Source organism: Carassius carassius, chromosome 25 (assembly GCF_963082965.1).
Source record: "Carassius carassius chromosome 25, fCarCar2.1, whole genome shotgun sequence".
Taxonomy (NCBI): Eukaryota; Metazoa; Chordata; class Actinopteri; order Cypriniformes; family Cyprinidae; genus Carassius; species Carassius carassius.
This window is the reverse complement of record NC_081779.1, coordinates 32,066,241-32,084,182: the sequence shown is the minus strand read 5'-3', so window position 1 is coordinate 32,084,182 and position 17,942 is coordinate 32,066,241. Positions and strand designations below refer to the sequence as shown.

Below are 17,942 nucleotides of genomic sequence, written 5' to 3'. Positions count from 1 at the left end.
AGTCAGTACCACTTTTATTTCTTTTTTTATTTTCATTGCATATTTTGAAACAATTTGGGTCTAAAACAACTACACCATTTACAGAGAGGACCTGTCGCCTATTGAGGAAAGACTGGAGGATGATGAGCGCACCATGGATGCCTCTGAGGTTCTGGAGGAAAGGTAGATAAAGCCTCTCAAGCTTCCTAATATGCCAAATGATAAGAAATATTGTAGAAAATGTACTTTTAAAAAAACAAAACAATCCATTGTGACCGCTGTATTGTTTTTTTTTTTAGTCTAAAAGAACATGAGCATCCAGGATGCTGAAACCCAGGTGATGAATGAGCAGGAGATAAATGATCTAATGAACAGTGTGTAAGTTCCACTGGGTTTTACTGTACATTGAGTAACAAGATGTTCTGCTTTGTATTAACAAATATAATTTTCTATCACATTTGCCAGAATTGATTGGGGGGACAGTGAAGGTGTTAGTAATGAGGAGATTGAAGCAGATGACAGTGAAGATGAGGACTATGTCCCTCGTATTTGTATTCGGTATGTTAACATTGGATCCTCTAAGATTATTCACAATACATCCTCGAACATTGATTCAATGAAATATGTAAACATAAAAATAAAAGATGTAAGTTTTTTTAATATTTTCTGGTCCCTGTAGTATCTCAAAGATAACCCCGTCTCTGTATTTGCCATTTTTATTTTATTCATCTGATTGGATATCTATCTGTAATTGATATATACAGTTGATATATACATCTTTCATGTTTTTAGGTTGGGTGGAGCATTGCAGGCACCACCATGCATTGACAATCTGCCTGTGATAGATGCCAGTGAGACAGTACATGACATCCCGGATGTAGAGCCTCCATCAGTCACCTTACCTACACTTCAACAACCTGGCTTTCCTGATACACTGGAGGTCATGACTGAAGATGACCTAATCAGGACCTCCATCACTTATGAGGACTGTTTGAGGCAGCTTGCAACATTCCTTGTGCTTCCGGTCCAAAATTGCCCATACACATATGACGTCAGCAAAGTGGAGTGTCAGTGTCGCCCTCCATTTGAAGTTTCCATTACGCACAGGGTACTGCAAGCATCATGGAATGGGTAGGTGTTGTAATCATACTACATTGCAAATAAGTGTAGATTGGTGTTGGAGGCAATGGCAATACGTTGACAGTGGTTTTGTGAAACTCAATCAAGCTTCCTGAGTTGTAGTTCCACTTAGTGGAAGCAATTCTATGTTTTTATTTGATAATGCTAAATAGCCTAAGTTGTGTCCCATTTATTGTCAGACCTGCCCTGTTGGCCACACTGTATGGAGATGGAGCTCACAGCCCACTTTGAGGTACGGGATGCTAGCAGGGGACTTCATGTTGGCAAGCAACATACTACTCTCCAGAAGCAACTACGCCAAAGTCTCGCTTCTGTTCCAGTTTATGAACATGGGGATGGTGGACCGTAGTTCAGGACACATACGGTGTAGACACTGTGAAGTAGTTTTGGGAGGAGAGGAGGGCTGAGGCAATAAATCGCCTAAAAGACAGAGATGTGGTAATAGTAGGTAATGTACATTTTTTATTAATTTAGGCTACAGTATGTTAATATGTCAATTTTATGTTCTGTGAAAATCATTGATTCTTGTTTACAAATTGAATAGTGGATGGAAGAATGGACAGTCCTGGACATTGCGCCCAGTACTGTACATACACTGCCATGGAGAACGAATCCAGGGAAATCATCTCTGTCATCACTAGGGGTGTAACGGTACGCAAAAATCATGGTTCGGTACGTACCTCGGTTTTAAAGTCACGGTTCGGTTCATTTTCGGTACAGTAAGGGAAAGAAATGCAAACATTAAACTGCAGGTTGTTTATTACTATAAACTTTTTTTTAACAATTTGTTTACACTTTTTTTTTATACTTTTTAATAAAATATATATAAAATAAAAAAAGAATAAGAAATAAAATACTGCTGCAAAGTTCTCCACTAAATAAAATACTCTCAGTCTCAAACCAATATCATATAATATAATATAACGAAAAATATAAATAACTATGATTACAGTGCAGCATTACCAATTCCTCAGATTTCGTTATTGCGTTGGACCGATCGGAATTAAGAGCAGGGGTCTGTTTAAATGCCGATGGGAGCTGCGTTTGAATTACAATCGTTTTTTTCCTAGTTGTAGTGATGTTCACACTCGCGTGATGCCTTTTGAAAACCTAAGGCCGGTGACACACTGGCATATTGCACCTGTCAAACATAGTCTAACAAAAGGAGCAGCGCGCAAGCGCCGCGTCAAGCACGATTCTGACGCGCTGCTGCTGAGGGAGACCGCCGAGAGACCAGGCTCTTGTCTTCATGACAACAATATCTATACTTCATGTTGAGCATAAATATAAAGCCTACTGTTAAAAGACACCGTCAACAGTATTCACGGCAAAATAGACTATGTTTGACAGGTGCAATATTTGAAAATCGAGAATTATTAATTTATTTTTTAAATGACATTTATATCTGAATATATGTCAACCTATAGACTTTCAAACATCAAAGTGTCATGAATTAATATGTATTACAAATTTTCCTATTCTATTTTGCCTGGAAACGCTTCCAACACGCTTGCGTGTCGCGTGAAAAATAGGCGCCGGTTCTATTTCTAGCATGCACGCGTTTTCCGCGCGGCTCGAGACGCGCCTGAGATGCGCGTCTCACGCAGGCAGTCTGCAAGCTCTAACCTGTTAAGATGGGAGCCGAATTAAAAACGGACACGCCACGCAGCTGAGACGCTTGCGCCACGCATCCAGTGTGTCGCCGGCCTCAGCTGCAGGGCGGGATTTGCGCTGAACGCGGAGACTTCCACCACTTAATATGTCCGTTTGGAAACACGAAAATGTACTTATGTTCTGCGCACAAAATATTGCATTCGGTCATTCGGTACACACGTGCACCGTACCGAAAACCCTGTACCGAAACGGTCCGGTACGAATACACGTACCGTTATACCCCTAGTCATCACTGTGGACAAAAGGGAGACTAGACAAAATTCTGTGATCATGGAGAGAGAGGCATTTGTGCGGACAGTCAACACTCTTTTGAATGAAGTGAAACGGGTGTCGCTGTTGGACAGTGTTTTCTCTACTTCCTGTTGGCCTTCTGTAGCAAATCGTAGCTCCGTGTAGCTGTTTTTATTTTATTTTTTCTCTAGAATCTTTATCTTACTATCACTCTCTGTTTTTTAAAGTGGTAAAATATAACTTAATTCACACCATATTTCTGATATCATCGATCAATCTTACCAGATTAACTTTGATCGTTCACTTTTATTTTATTTCCGTGAGTGCAGTACACCTGCAAAGCGTTAGCACTCATTAGCTTGTCATTAGCGTCTTCATTCGAACCTATCGCTGTTTTCTTTTCTCCTCTCGCTCCAGTTTTTCACAAGTTCATCAAACAACCGCAGTAAGAATATTTCATCAAGCACGGTGAGTAATGGCTTCTCCTATCATTGTTTCTTGCACCTCTTGCCACATGTACAGTTTATCTATCTCTGTCGCTGATGAGGGATTCACATGTGATAAATGCAGGGAAATAGTTAGGCTGACAGAGAAGATTTCAGAATTAGAGACACGCATCCAAACTTTAATTGAGGACAGTAAGAATGTTAGGGCTCTAGATATGGCTTTGGATGCGTCTAGCTCAGGGATTCCTGTACATTGTTCGGTTCCGGAAACAGAGCCCCAGCAGCAGGGCAACTGGGTGACGGTGAGGCAGCGTAGTCGTGGGTCAAAACACCGCTCTTCTGTTCCGATCAAAACATTAAACAGGTTCTCCCCACTCAGTGATGCACCCACTGAGAAACCTGATGAAAGTGCTCTAGTTATTGGTGATTCTATTGTACGGAACGTGAATATAGAGACACCAGCCACCATAGTCAAATGTTTACCGGGAGCCAGAGCGCCTGACATTTTGGCAAATTTAAAAGTGCTGGCTAATGCTAAACGTAAATACAGTAAGATTGTTATTCATGCCGGCGCTAATGATGTTCGACTTCGCCAGTCGGAGATCACTAAAAATAACATTAAAGAGGTGTGTGAACTTGCAAGCACGATGTCAGACACTGTAATATGCTCTGGTCCCCTCCCTGCTTACCGTGGTGATGAAATGCATAGCAGATTGTCATCACTCAATGGCTGGATGTCTAAGTGGTGCCCACAGAATAACATAGGTTTCATAGACAATTGGACAAGCTTTTGGGGCAGACCTGACCTGCTTAAAAGAGATGGTCTTCATCCCTCCTGGGGTGGCGCAACTCTTCTCTCTAGAAATATGGCAAATAGTCTTAGTGTTTATACTTGACTAACTGGGGCCCAGGTCAGGAAGCAGACAGACTGGCTAAACCGACCGTCTGCTAGCTGCCTCCCGTCACAGAGGTCAGTTAATTCTCAGCACATAGAGACTCTTTCACCTAGATATCACACTATAGAGACTGTGTCTGTTCCCCGAACTAGAAAATACAAAAAACGTCCAAACCAAGTTAAGATTAACAATTTAATTGAGGTTCAACAAATAAAAAACAGAAGCAATATGGATAAACAAATGATGAAGCTTGGCTTATTGAATATCAGATCCCTTTCTACGAAAACACTTTTTGTAAATAATATGATCACTGATCATAATATAGATGTACTCTGTTTGACAGAAACCTGGCTAAAACCTGATGATTACATTATTTTAAATGAGTCCACCCCCCAAGATTACTGTTATAAACATGAGCCGCGTCTAAAAGGCAAAGGTGGAGGTGTTGCTTCAATTTATAACAACGTTTTCAGGATCTCTCAGAGAGCAGGCTACAAGTATAACTCGTTTGAAGTAATGGTGCTTCATATAACATTATCCAGAGAAACAAATGTTAATGATAAATCCTCTGTTATGTTTGTACTGGCTACTGTATACAGGCCACCAGGGCACCATACAGACTTTATTAAAGAGTTTGGTGATTTTACATCCGAGTTAGTTCTGGCTGCAGATAAAGTCTTAATAGTTGGTGATTTTAATATCCATGTTGATAATGAAAACGATGCATTGGGATCAGCATTTATAGACATTCTGAACTCTATTGGTGTTAGACAACACGTTTCAGGACCTACTCATTGTCGAAATCATACTCTAGATTTAATACTGTCACATGGAATTGATGTTGATGGTGTTGAAATTATTCAGCCAAGTGATGATATCTCAGATCATTATTTAGTTCTGTGCAAACTTCATATAGCCAAAATTGTAAATCATACTTCTTGTTACAAGTATGGAAGAACCATCACTTCTAACACAAAAGACTGCTTTTTAAGTTATCTTCCTGATGTATCCAAATTCCTTAGTATATCCAAAACCTCAGAACTTGATGATGTAACAGAAACTATGGACTCTCTCTTTTCTAGCACTTTAAATACAGTTGCTCCTTTACGCTTAAGGAAGGTTAAGGAAAACAGTTTGACACCATGGTATAATGAGCATACTTGCACCCTAAAGAGAGCAGCCCGAAAAATGGAGCGCAGCTGGAGGAAAACAAAACTAGAGGTATTTCGTATTGCTTGGCGGGAAAGTAACATATCCTACAGAAAAGCATTCAAAACTACTAGATCCGATTACTTTTCTTCTCTTTTAGAAGAAAACAAACATAACCCCAGGTATTTATTCAATACAGTGGCTAAATTAACGAAAAATAAAGCCTCAACAAGTGTTGACATTTCCCAACATCACAGCAGTAATGACTTTATGAACTACTTTACTTCTAAAATCGATACTATTAGAGATAAAATTGCAACCATTCAGCTGTCAGATACAGTATCGCATCAGACAGTGCACTATAGACCCCCTGAGGAACAGTTCAACTCATTCTCTACTATAGGAGAGGAAGAATTGTATAAACTTGTTAAATCATCTAAACCAACAACATGTATGTTAGACCCTATACCATCTAAGCTCCTAATAGAGGTGCTTCCAGAAGTCATAGATCCTCTTCTGACTATTATTAATTCCTCATTGTCATTAGGATATGTCCCCAAAACCTTCAAACTGGCTGTTATTAAGCCTCTCATCAAAAAAACACAACTTGACCCCAAAGAACTAGTTAATTATAGACCAATCTCGAATCTCCCTTTTCTGTCCAAGATACTAGAAAAGGTGGTATCCACACAATTATATTCCTTCTTAGAGAAAAATGGTATATGTGAGGATTTCCAGTCAGGATTTAGACCGTATCATAGTACTGAGACTGCTCTCCTTAGAGTTACAAATTACCTGCTCTTATCATCTGATCGTGGGTGTATCTCTCTATTAGTTTTATTGGATCTTAGTGCTGCGTTTGACACAATTGACCACAAAATTCTTTTGCATAGACTTGAACACTTTGTTTGCATCAGTGGAAGTGCATTAGCATGGTTTAAATCGTACTTATATGACCGCCATCAGTTCGTAGCAGTGAATGAAGATGTATCCTATTGATCACAAGTGCAGTATGGAGTACCTCAAGGCTCATTACTAGGGCCGCTACTCTTCACGCTCTATATGTTACCCTTGGGAGATATCATCAGGAAACATGGTGTTAGCTTTCACTGTTATGCTGATGATACTCAACTCTATATTTCTTTGCAGCCCGGTGAAACACACCAATTTGAAAAACTAATGGATTGCTTAGTCGATATAAAAAACTGGATGACAAGTAATTTCTTACTGCTAAATTCTGAAAAAACAGAGGTGTTAATTATAGGACCTAAAAACTCTGCTTGTAATAACCTAGAACACTGTCTAAGACTTGATGGTTGCTCTGTCAATTCTTCGTCATCAGTTAGGAACCTAGGTGTGCTATTTGATCGCAATCTTTCCTTAGAAAGCCATGTTTCTAGCATTTGTAAAACTGCATTTTTCCATCTCAAAAATATATCTAAATTACGGCCTATGCTCTCAATGTCAAATGCAGAAATGTTAATCCATGCTTTTATGACCTCAAGGTTAGATTATTGTAATGCTTTATTGGGTGGTTGTTCTGCACGCTTAGTAAACAAACTACAGCTAGTCCAAAATGCAGCAGCAAGAGTTCTTTCTAGAACCAGGAAGTATGACCATATTAGCCCGGTCCTGTCAACACTGCACTGGCTCCCTATCAAGCATCGTATAGATTTTAAAATATTGCTTATTACCTATAAAGCCCTGAATGGTTTAGCACCTCAGTATTTGAATGAGCTCCTTTTACATTATAATCCTCTACGTCCGCTACGTTCTCAAAACTCAGGTAATTTGATAATACCTAGAATATCAAAATCAACTGCGGGCGGCAGATCCTTTTCCTATTTGGCGCCTAAACTCTGAAATAACCTACCTAACATTGTTCGGGAGGCAGACACACTCTTGCAGTTTAAATCTAGATTAAAGACCCATCTCTTTAACCTGGCATACACATAACATACTAATATGCTTTTATTATCCAAATCTGTTAAAGGATTTTTAGGCTGCATTAATTAGGTAAACCGGAACCGGAAACACTTCCCATAACACCCTATGTACTTGCTACATCATTAGAAGAATGGCATCTACGCTAATATTTGTCTGTTTCTCTTTTGTTCCGAGGTCACCGTGGCCACCAGATCCAGTCTGTGTCCAGATCAGAGGGTCATTGCAGTCACCCGGATCCAGTATGTATCCAGACCAGATGCTGGATCAGCACCTAGAAAGGACCTCTACATCCCTGAAAGACAGCGGAGACCAGGACAACTAGAGCCCCAGATACAGATCCCCTGTAAAGACCTTGTCTCAGAGGAGCACCAGGACAAGACCACAGGAAACAGATGATTCTTCTGCACAATCTGACTTTGCTGCAGCCTGGAATTGAACTACTGGTTTCGTCTGGTCAGAGGAGAACTGGCCCCCCAACTGAGCCTGGTTTCTCCCAAGGTTTTTTTCTCCATTCTGTCACCGATGGAATTTCGGTTCCTTGCCGCTGTCGCCTCTGGCTTGCTTAGTTGGGGACACTTCATCTACAGCGATATCGTTGACTTGATTGCAAATAAATGCACAGACACTATTTAATTGAACAGAGATGACATAACTGAATTCAATAATGAACTGCCTTTAACTATCATTTTTTCATTATTGACACTGTTTTCCTAATGAATGTTGTTCAGTTGCTTTGACGCAATGCATTTTGTTTAAAGCGCTATATAAATAAAGGTGACTTTGACTTTGACTTTGAGACTAGTAGAGGTCTGCACTGATGCCCATGTCCAGATCTCTGCACTAATGAGTATGTTAAGTTGCCACTGAAATTTTGCGTTACTTGTAGAATTACAACAACTTTTTTGGAGGGGTGGAGGGGCCATTACTGTACTAATTATACATATTATTTTTTCAAATAAGACAAAGGAAAGTACAAAGACCTTGGGCTGCAGCACAGCTTGGATATGTGGCGTGGGGCCAAGAATTTGGCAAAAACGATCCATGCTGTAAATTCAGCTGTCATTACTATGGCTTCATTTCCTGCATGGCAATCTACCCTAATTTGAGCGATGTAATCATCTTAACTGTTATGTCTATCCCAGGCTTCACAGGTCAAGGGTCAGTCCAGTTTGAGCAGTTGGCTAAAAGACATTGTCAACCACTTTTGGTGGTGCTGCAAAACAGCAGATTCTTACCAAGAGTTCCTTGTAAGTTGATATGGTTTGAAAAATAGTAGTCATCTAAAAAGAATATTCTATGAAACTAACATGTTCGTTGATGTTGGATATTTGTTGATTCATTAGCTAACTAGACATGTCATTGTGGTAAATCACATGACCCACAGGTCACTCCTGTGGGTTAAGTCCTACCTCTCTGACAGATCCTTCAGTGTGTCTTGGAGGGGTGATGTTTCAAAGTCACACCACCTTGCTACTGGGGTTCCTCAAGGCTCAGTACTTGGACCACTTCTCTTCTCAATCTACATGACATCATTAGGATCTGTCATGCAGAAGCATGGCTTTTCTTATCACTGCTACGCTGATGACACCCACTCTACCTCTCATTCCAACCAGATGACCCGACGGTAGCTGCTCGCATTTCAGCCTGTCTGAGTGACATCTCTAGCTGGATGAATGACAATGACCTTCAGCTTAACCTTACGAAGACAGAACTCCTGGTGATTCCAGCTAACCCATTGCTTCATCACAACTTCTCTATACAGCTGGGCTCATCAACCATTACTCCTTCGAGGACAGCTAGAAACCTAGGAGTTGTGATGGATCATCAGTTAAGCTTCACAGACCACATTGCTACAACTACCCGGTCCTGCAGATTTGCCTTATACAACATTAGGAAGATTAGACCCTTCCTGTCAGAGCAAGCAACCCAACTTCTTGTCCAAGCTCTTGTTCTCTCCAGACTGGACTATTGTAATGCTCTCCTGGTGGGCTTTCCTGCATGTACTGTCAAGCCTCTGCAATTGATCCAGAATGCAGCAGCGAGGGTTGTCTTCAATGAGCCAAAAAAAGCTCACGTTACTCCTCTTCTCATCAGGTTACACTGGCTACCAGTAGCTGCTTGCATCAAATTCAAGGTACTAATGCTAGCCTACAAGACGACCACTGGCACGGCACCAACTTACCTAAACTCATTGGTTAAATCTTATGTGCCCTCCAGAAGTTTGCGCTCTGCAAGTGAACGACACCTTGTGGTGCCATCCCAAAGAAGTTCAAAATCACTCTCACGGACCTTTTCCTGGACTGTGCCCAGCTGGTGGAATGACCTCCCAATCTCAATTTCGTACAGCTGAGTCTTTACTCATTTTCAAGAAACAGCTAAAGACTCATCTTTTTCGCCTGCACTTAACCAACTAACACCAGCACTTTTCCTTTTCTTGTCTTTTAATTAAAAAAAAAAAAACCTACCTATGCGTTCTATACTAGACTAACTGAGACTTGTCATGGCACTTATATACTGTTGTTGTTCTCTTGTTGACCTGACTGCTTCTATTGTTCTCATTTGTAAGTCGCTTTGGATAAAAGCGTCTGCTAAATGATTAAATGTAAATGTAAATCATGTGACCCACTATATTATAGTACTTACAAACAGAATCATCATTAATAATGAATTATGTACATTATGCATGCTTTTTTTCTGTACATTATATTTCTATATTATTTATAGGAGCTGTGGCTTGGTCTACTACATCATGTGACAAATGAACACAGGTGGGTGCTGGGAAGCTGCCAGCATGCAGACTTAGAATCTGGTGGAACTCAACAGTGGCTTGAGCGAGGCTCCATGGCACATGAGGCCCTGAAGAGCATCGTTAGAAACAAGCGGTGGCTTAGGGTGTACTCACACTAGCCAGTTTGAACCGTGCCCGAGTGCGTTTGACCACCAAAGCGCGGTTCGTTTGACTAGTGTGAGTGCTCCGAACCGTGCCCGGGCGCGGCTCGACTAGCCAGCCCTGGCTCGCTTGGAAGAGGTGGGCCAGAGCACGGTTCAGTTGGACTCGGGCGCGGTTCGCATGCAGTGTGAGCACTAACCGTGCTGGAGCACGGAACAGGACGCGTGACGTCAAAGCTGCAAAGTCCTTGCTGCACTTCAGCTGGTACCTTGCAAACCTCCTCATACGAGCAGCACGATTACATGAAAATTTTCACGCCACTAAGGCGACACATCTGTTTAACAACAGGCTGTGAGAGGGCTGTGGACCACCGTGGACCAAATGACACAAAATTATCCACATAGAAAACAGAGCGATGGACTCCATTGTGTTCAGGGCGGCAGTGGCTCAGTGGTTCATGTAGGTTGTCTACAAACCGGAAGGTTGGTGGTTCGATCCCAGGCTCCACCTGACCACGTGTCGAGGTGTCCTTGAGCAAGACACCTAACCCCAGCTGCTCCCGACGAGCTGGATGGTGCCTTGAATGGCAGACACCGCAGTCGGTGTGTGAATGTGTGTGTGTGAATGGGTGAATGTGAGGCAAATTGTAAAGCGCTTTGGATGGCCATGTGGTCTGTTGAAAGTGCTATATAAATGCAGTCCATTTACCATTTACCAGAGAGCGTCGCTCTTCCTGTTTGTCCCGAAACCGTCGCACCATAATGACGTAAGCGTGTTCCGGCACGAATGCTGAAACCCTATGTGAGTGCAGGCCAGAGGGGGAGTGGGGAGGGGGGACAATCGTACTCGGGCCCGGTTCATGGCAACCGTGCCTAGTGTGAGTACACCCTTAATGAGGTCCACAAATATCTCAATTTTAGGTAATTTTTGAGTATATACACATACTGTAGATAGAAAGTTATTTTCAAAATCCCCCTAAATGTCTCTTCTCACACACACCCCACAGGTCCACTGCTGATCTGGAGTCCTTCCAGAACCATATTTTAATGTACGCTAGCAAGCGCACAGCATTGAGCCCTCCTGTCTTTGAGGCCAGGATGCTTCTTGCAGCGATGGACTATAATTACCACAAGGACCGCCCAGAGTTGTGCAAATCTGATGGAAGCAAACAGTAAGTGACTTGCTCACATCTACATGCTATTGTTTTATACCAGATTACAACGTAATCAATGTGGTTTTACACTGCAAATGGCTAATAAAGTGAACTGAACCATGTAAGGGATACTCCACCGAAAAATGAAAATTCTATCATCATACACTCACCCTCATGTTGTTTCAAACCTGTATGAATTTATTTCTTCTGCTGAACAGAAAGGAAGATATTTAGAAGAATGTCAGTGATGGTTACCAGATTCTAAGTATCGCTTTAAACACTACAAAAAATGTCCCTTGGAATGTAAATGTCTTCTTCCCTCCCCTTTCTGCTTTTAATTCAGGTACAGGAGGCTGTACAAGAAGAATGCCCGCAGGTATATGCTATACACTCAGAAGACATCCAAGACGTATGGCTACATCCCAGAACTGCAAGCTATGATCCTTCAAAAGAGATTAGCTGGTAAGGGGATGCCCAGACGGAGGACACTACGACCTGATGACCCCAGAAGGTACAGCCCACTTCCCCCTGTGCCGGCACCAACCATTGAGGAACTCCTGCTCACCCAAGTCAGGAGAGGTCTTGGTAGGTTGAATGCCAATTTATTTATTTTGCACCTTGGGCTACATGCCACACACCAAGCCAGATGTCATGCATAACACTTCCAAGTTTGAAATAAACTAACTTCAGGTTTTATTTTGCTCTCCTCAGTGTCAACATTCCAGACTAAAAACCTGTGAAGCCCAGTTTCCAGAGCCTCACAACCCTGACCATGTTCATGGCCATGTAAACTTTTGTTTCACAAGCTGCTTATCAACAATTTCAGACTAAAAGTTTCAACAGTACAGAGCAGATGAGTCTAGTTTTCTATTTATACTGTGTAACCTTTATCATTATACCATTTTATATACTGTTTATCTACATTGTAAAAAGCATAGTATTGTTATTCTAAATGAACTTTTTTTTATTGAAAAAATGAGGAAGGCTCTTTACAAACAAACAAACAAACAAACCAAAACACAGAACAAATCAAAAAACCATTTGTAAAACCATATATACAACAATAAATAACTTGAATTAAACTGTTCACGTTAGAATGGTATCAAATGGTGGGTACAAAGCCAGTGTACTGGCCTTGGAGGTCAGGGTATTTGTCCCTTATTTTCCATATACAGCAGCTGGGAATAACACGACGGTTACCCAGACCCAGTGACCCATGCTGCCAAAAGATGTATTGACGATAAGCAACATACCTAAGTTGTCTGTTATCTTCTCCTGGCTCTATAACTTCAGCTACCACCAACATATAATTTCTGTAATCTCTGTGAATATGCAAATAACCATCTTCCAGACAATACAGATCAAAATGTGCCAATTTGCTGATGCAGTAGTCAGGCCCCTGGCCACAGCATTTCCTTTCAGCGTCTGTGGCCATTTCCCTGCAGTTCCCACAGGTGCACCATGGAAGAGCAGCGTTAGGTGGGGTTGTGCTGTCCAATGGAGGAAGTGCATCAAAAACCAATCCAGGATTCTGGGAGAAGACCTGGGTTGCTAGTGCTCATAGCCTCACTTCACTCATGCCCTGAATGAGTAAACAAACCATAATAGAAAATGTGTTATTTACATTTTATTGAAAATAACAAAGATGCTAACATTGATTCAAATGGTGACTACTTATTACAAGCCATAATTTTACTAGAGTCTATCAAATGTGTAGCATATTCTGGAAACAAACCTCTGTCCGGACCCTTCGGTCAATTTGGATCATCTGAACTCTGTTCTCTTCCTCTGCATCTCTGCCTCCTTTCCCTCTCCTTCCTCTGCTGCCAACTCCAGTACTTGGACCTGCATTATCTCCTCTTCCACCGCTCTGGCCTCTTACACCTCTCTGGCCTCTTCCAGCTCTCTGGCCTCTGTCACCTGGTGCAGGGCTCACACCCTCTCCTTTTCCACCTGAAACATCTGCACTGTCTCTTCCAGCTCTCTGGCCTCTTCCACCTGGTCCATCTCCTCCCTCTAAATTCTCTCCTTCTCTCTGCTCTGTGTCTCCTGGACCAAGACCTGCACGCTCTACTCTTGTCCCTCTCCCTTTTGCTCTTCTTTTCCTTTGTCTGCGCCTCCTCTCACCTTCCCAGCTCTCATCAGCCTCACTTAGGACAGCGGGCACCTCATAACTGAGGTCTGAATCAGGCTGCAACAAGTGAGAGCAGTACAAGTGCTAACTCAAAATAAACATTCTCTACCTTTTAGGCTATCTACTATGTTAGTGATGGTTTGAAAGCACTAGGTGCAATTCCAAGGAAAAATTACTTTTTCTAATGTCCAAAACACTAATTAAAAGCACAGTGTAGCCTATGATGTGAAAAATTTGGGCCATTTGGAACGTTTTGTAGCCTACTTGTTTTTCATGCAAGTTCTACAGCCAAAAATAATAGAATGTCATGTAATCTTTCATCACATATTTTAGCGTTATGGACGTGTGCTGCAGGGTAAGTTAAAAAATACAGCTGGCCACTTTCACTTATAGCATCAGCTAGATGAATAGCTGTATCTTTGATATTGGTTACTCATAGTGACATAGGCGTGTGCTTGTACTTACATTAATGACAGATACATAACGTTACAAGTTAGACTAACAGCTACCGTTCAGTCAATCACGTACGAGCATACATCTTTACGATTATTCTCTCACATACGAGGATAAATCTTACGATTATACTGTCACATACGAGCATAAATCTTACGATTATACTGTCACATACGAGCATAAATCTTTACGATTATACTGTCACATACGAGCATAAATCTTTATGAATAAACTGTCACATACGAGCATAAATCTTTACGATTATACTGTCACATACGAGCATAAATCTTTACGTTTATACTGTCACATACGAGCATAAATATTTACGTTTATATTTAACTAATGACAATTAGTACATTTTTAAAAAACATAATTACTTTGAAAATATCTCATGAAGCATAAACATAATTAACAGAAAAAAAACTTACTGTGTACGTCTGTTCGTCACTTGCCATTGGAAGCTCATTGAAGCAGCCTACGTTTCTGCTGAATCCTGCAGCTTATCTGGCAACCTTGAGTCAGGGGGTAGGGGAAGGGGATACACCGTTCTACAGTATTTTTTATAGTGATTGCAGTACCAGTTTTGGCCACAATCCTACATACAGCTCCTTTAAGTAAAGTAAAGGAAAACAGTCTGACACCATGCTATAATGAGCACACTCCAACCCTAAAGAGAACAGCTTGGAAAATGCAGCGCAGCTGGAGGAAAACAAAAGTAGAGTTATTTCATATTGCTTGGCAAGAAAGTGACCTATCCTACAGAAAAGCATTAAAAACTGCTAGATCGGATTACTTTTCGTCTCTTTTAGGAGAAAACAAACATAACCCCAGGTATTTATTCAATACAGTGGCTAAATTAACGAAAAATAAAGCCTCAACAAGTGTTGACATTTCCCAACATGACTTTACAAACTAACCTAAAACATGACTTTATAAACTACTTTACCTCTAAAATTTCTATTAGATACTATTAGAGATAAAATTGTAACCATTCAGCCGTCAGCTACAGTATCACATCAGACAGTGCACTATAGACCCCCTGAGGAACAGTTCCACTTAGATGTTAAATCATCTAAACCAACAACATGTACAGTAGGTGGCCATCCTATCTGGGGCTTACCGCCGCGTGTACCTGTAATTCAGTCGCTTGTTAAAATCATTCGCGAAACTACCGCCAGGTGGCGCAAAGGGACGGATTGCGAAATGAATGTAACTGTAAAATGAGATAAAAGAAGGAAGTAAAACAACAATAACATTATGATATAACATTGTAACATTTAAAAAAAAAACATAATTTTTTTTACAATTTGTTAATTTTTAAAATGTAAAACAAACAAAAATTAAAAGAAGACCTTAACACAAAGGATCATATGCATGCTATTTTTATTAAACAGTACATAAATATAAGGCCTATATATATATATATATATATATATATATATATATATATATATATATATATATATATATATATATATAAGCTAAATGTTTTAATTTCATTTTCATTTCGGTTCTTTCTTGGTTTAAAAAAATCTTCAGGTTCCATATGCAGAGCGAAATGGGAACGGTCCAGCATTTAGCAATAATTAGTATTAACTCTGTTATTATTCTTGATTTTTCAAACTACCAGCATTTTTGAATTATGCCTTATGTGTGACCAAAAATTAAGTATTATTTGTTTCAGCTTTTCTCGCGCACATATTCACTGGAAACAGCAGTCGTTCACCAGACATTCGGCGTGAGCACTTTGACATTGTTAATTTTCTGCTCGATACTGAAACGCACACAGCCTATTTACTTCGTGAATAGTAAAGCTTCAAATGGGCAACATCACAAATATGGAAACGTTTGATTTCTCCCGATTGAGAAAGCCAAACCTTACCTTATGCTTAGCTTTAAATTATTATTATTTTGTTTTTTTTGTTTTATTACTAAGCCTATATTATTATATACTGCAATTATATTTATCCATTAGAATTATATATTTTAATTATTGTTTTGTTCTGATAAATTTGTTAAATTTAAAGGATTTGTTGTAAAATATTTTCTTATAGCCTATTTTTTTCCTCTCACAAACTCTGATTTATATTTTAGCGGGTTAAAAAAACAACATGCAGCAATGTCAATGTCAATGTCACCTTTATTTATATAGCGCTTTAAACAAAATACATTGTGTCAAAGCAACTGAACAACATTCATTAGGAAAACAGTGTCAATAATGCAAAAATGATAGTTAAAGGCAGTTCATCATTGGATTCAATTATGTCATCTCTGTTCAGTTAAATAGTGTCTGTGCATTTATTTGCAATCAAGTCAACGATATCGCTGTAGATGAAGTGTCCCCAACTAAGCAAGCCAGAGGCGACAGCGGCAAGGAACCGAAACTCCATCGGTGACAGAATGGAGAAAAAAACCTTGGGAGAAACCAGGCTCAGTTGGGGGGCCAGTTCTCCTCTGACCAGACGAAACCAGTAGTTCAATTCCAGGCTGCAGCAAAGTCAGATTGTGCAGAAGAATCATCTGTTTCCTGTGGTCTTGTCCTGGTGCTCCTCTGAGACAAGGTCTTTACAGGGGATCTGTATCTGGGGCTCTAGTTGTCCTGGTCTCCGCTGTCTTTCAGGGATGTAGAGGTCCTTTCTAGGTGCTGATCCACCATCTGGTCTGGATACGTACTGGATCCGCGTGACTGCAGTGACCCTCTGATCTGGACACAGACTGGATCTGGTGGCCACGGTGACCTCGGAACAAGAGAGAAACAGACAAATATTAGCGTAGATGCCATTCTTCTAATGATGTAGCAAGTACATAGGTTGTTATGGGAAGTGTTTCCGGTTCCGGTTTACCTAATTAATGCAGCCTAAAAATCCTTTAACGGATTTGGATAATAAAAGCATATTAGTATGTTATGTGTATGCCAGGTTAAAGAGATGGGTCTTTAATCTAGATTTAAACTGCAAGAGTGTGTCTGCCTCCCGAACAATGTTAGGTAGGTTATTCCAGAGTTTAGGCGCCAAATAGGAAAAGGATCTGCCGCCTGCAGTTGATTTTGATATTCTAGGTATTATCAAATTGCCTGAGTTTTGAGAACGTAGCGGACGTAGAGGATTATAATGTAAAAGGAGCTCATTCAAATACTGAGGTGCTAAACCATTCAGGGCTTTATAAGTAATAAGCAATATTTTAAAATCTATGCGATGCTTGATAGGGAGCCAGTGCAGTGTTGACAGGACCGGGCTAATATGGTCATACTTCCTGGTTCTAGTAAGAACTCTTGCTGCTGCATTTTGGACTAGCTGTAGTTTGTTTACTAAGCGTGCAGAACAACCACCCAATAAAGCATTACAATAATCTAACCTTGAGGTCATAAATGCATGGATTAACATTTCTGCATTTGACATTGAGAGCATAGGCCGTAATTTAGATATATTTTTGAGATGGAAAAATGCAGTTTTACAAATGCTAGAAACGTGGCTTTCTAAGGAAAGATTGCGATCAAATAGCACACCTAGGTTCCTAACTGATGACGAAGAATTGACAGAGCAACCATCAAGTCTTAGACAGTGTTCTAGGTTATTACAAGCAGAGTTTTTAGGTCCTATAATTAACACCTCTGTTTTTTCAGAATTTAGCAGTAAGAAATTACTCGTCATCCAGTTTTTTATATCGACTATGCAATCCATTAGTTTTTCAAATTGGTGTGTTTCACCGGGCTGCGAAGAAATATAGAGTTGAGTATCATCAGCATAACAGTGAAAGCTAACACCATGTTTCCTGATGATATCTCCCGAGGGTAACATATAAAGCGTGAAGAGTAGCGGCCCTAGTACTGAGCCTTGAGGTACTCCATACT

General features: G+C 40.5%; 1 long non-coding RNA gene across 1 annotated transcript; it reads left to right on the top strand.

The window, feature by feature from the left end:
- The first annotated feature begins 950 nt into the window (after positions 1–950).
- LOC132104804 (uncharacterized) lies at positions 951–1,758 on the top strand. Its single transcript, XR_009423610.1, has 3 exons — positions 951–1,110; positions 1,299–1,567; positions 1,664–1,758. It is a non-coding gene; the product is annotated as an uncharacterized LOC132104804 (long non-coding RNA).
- Positions 1,759–17,942: the final 16,184 nt, after the last annotated feature.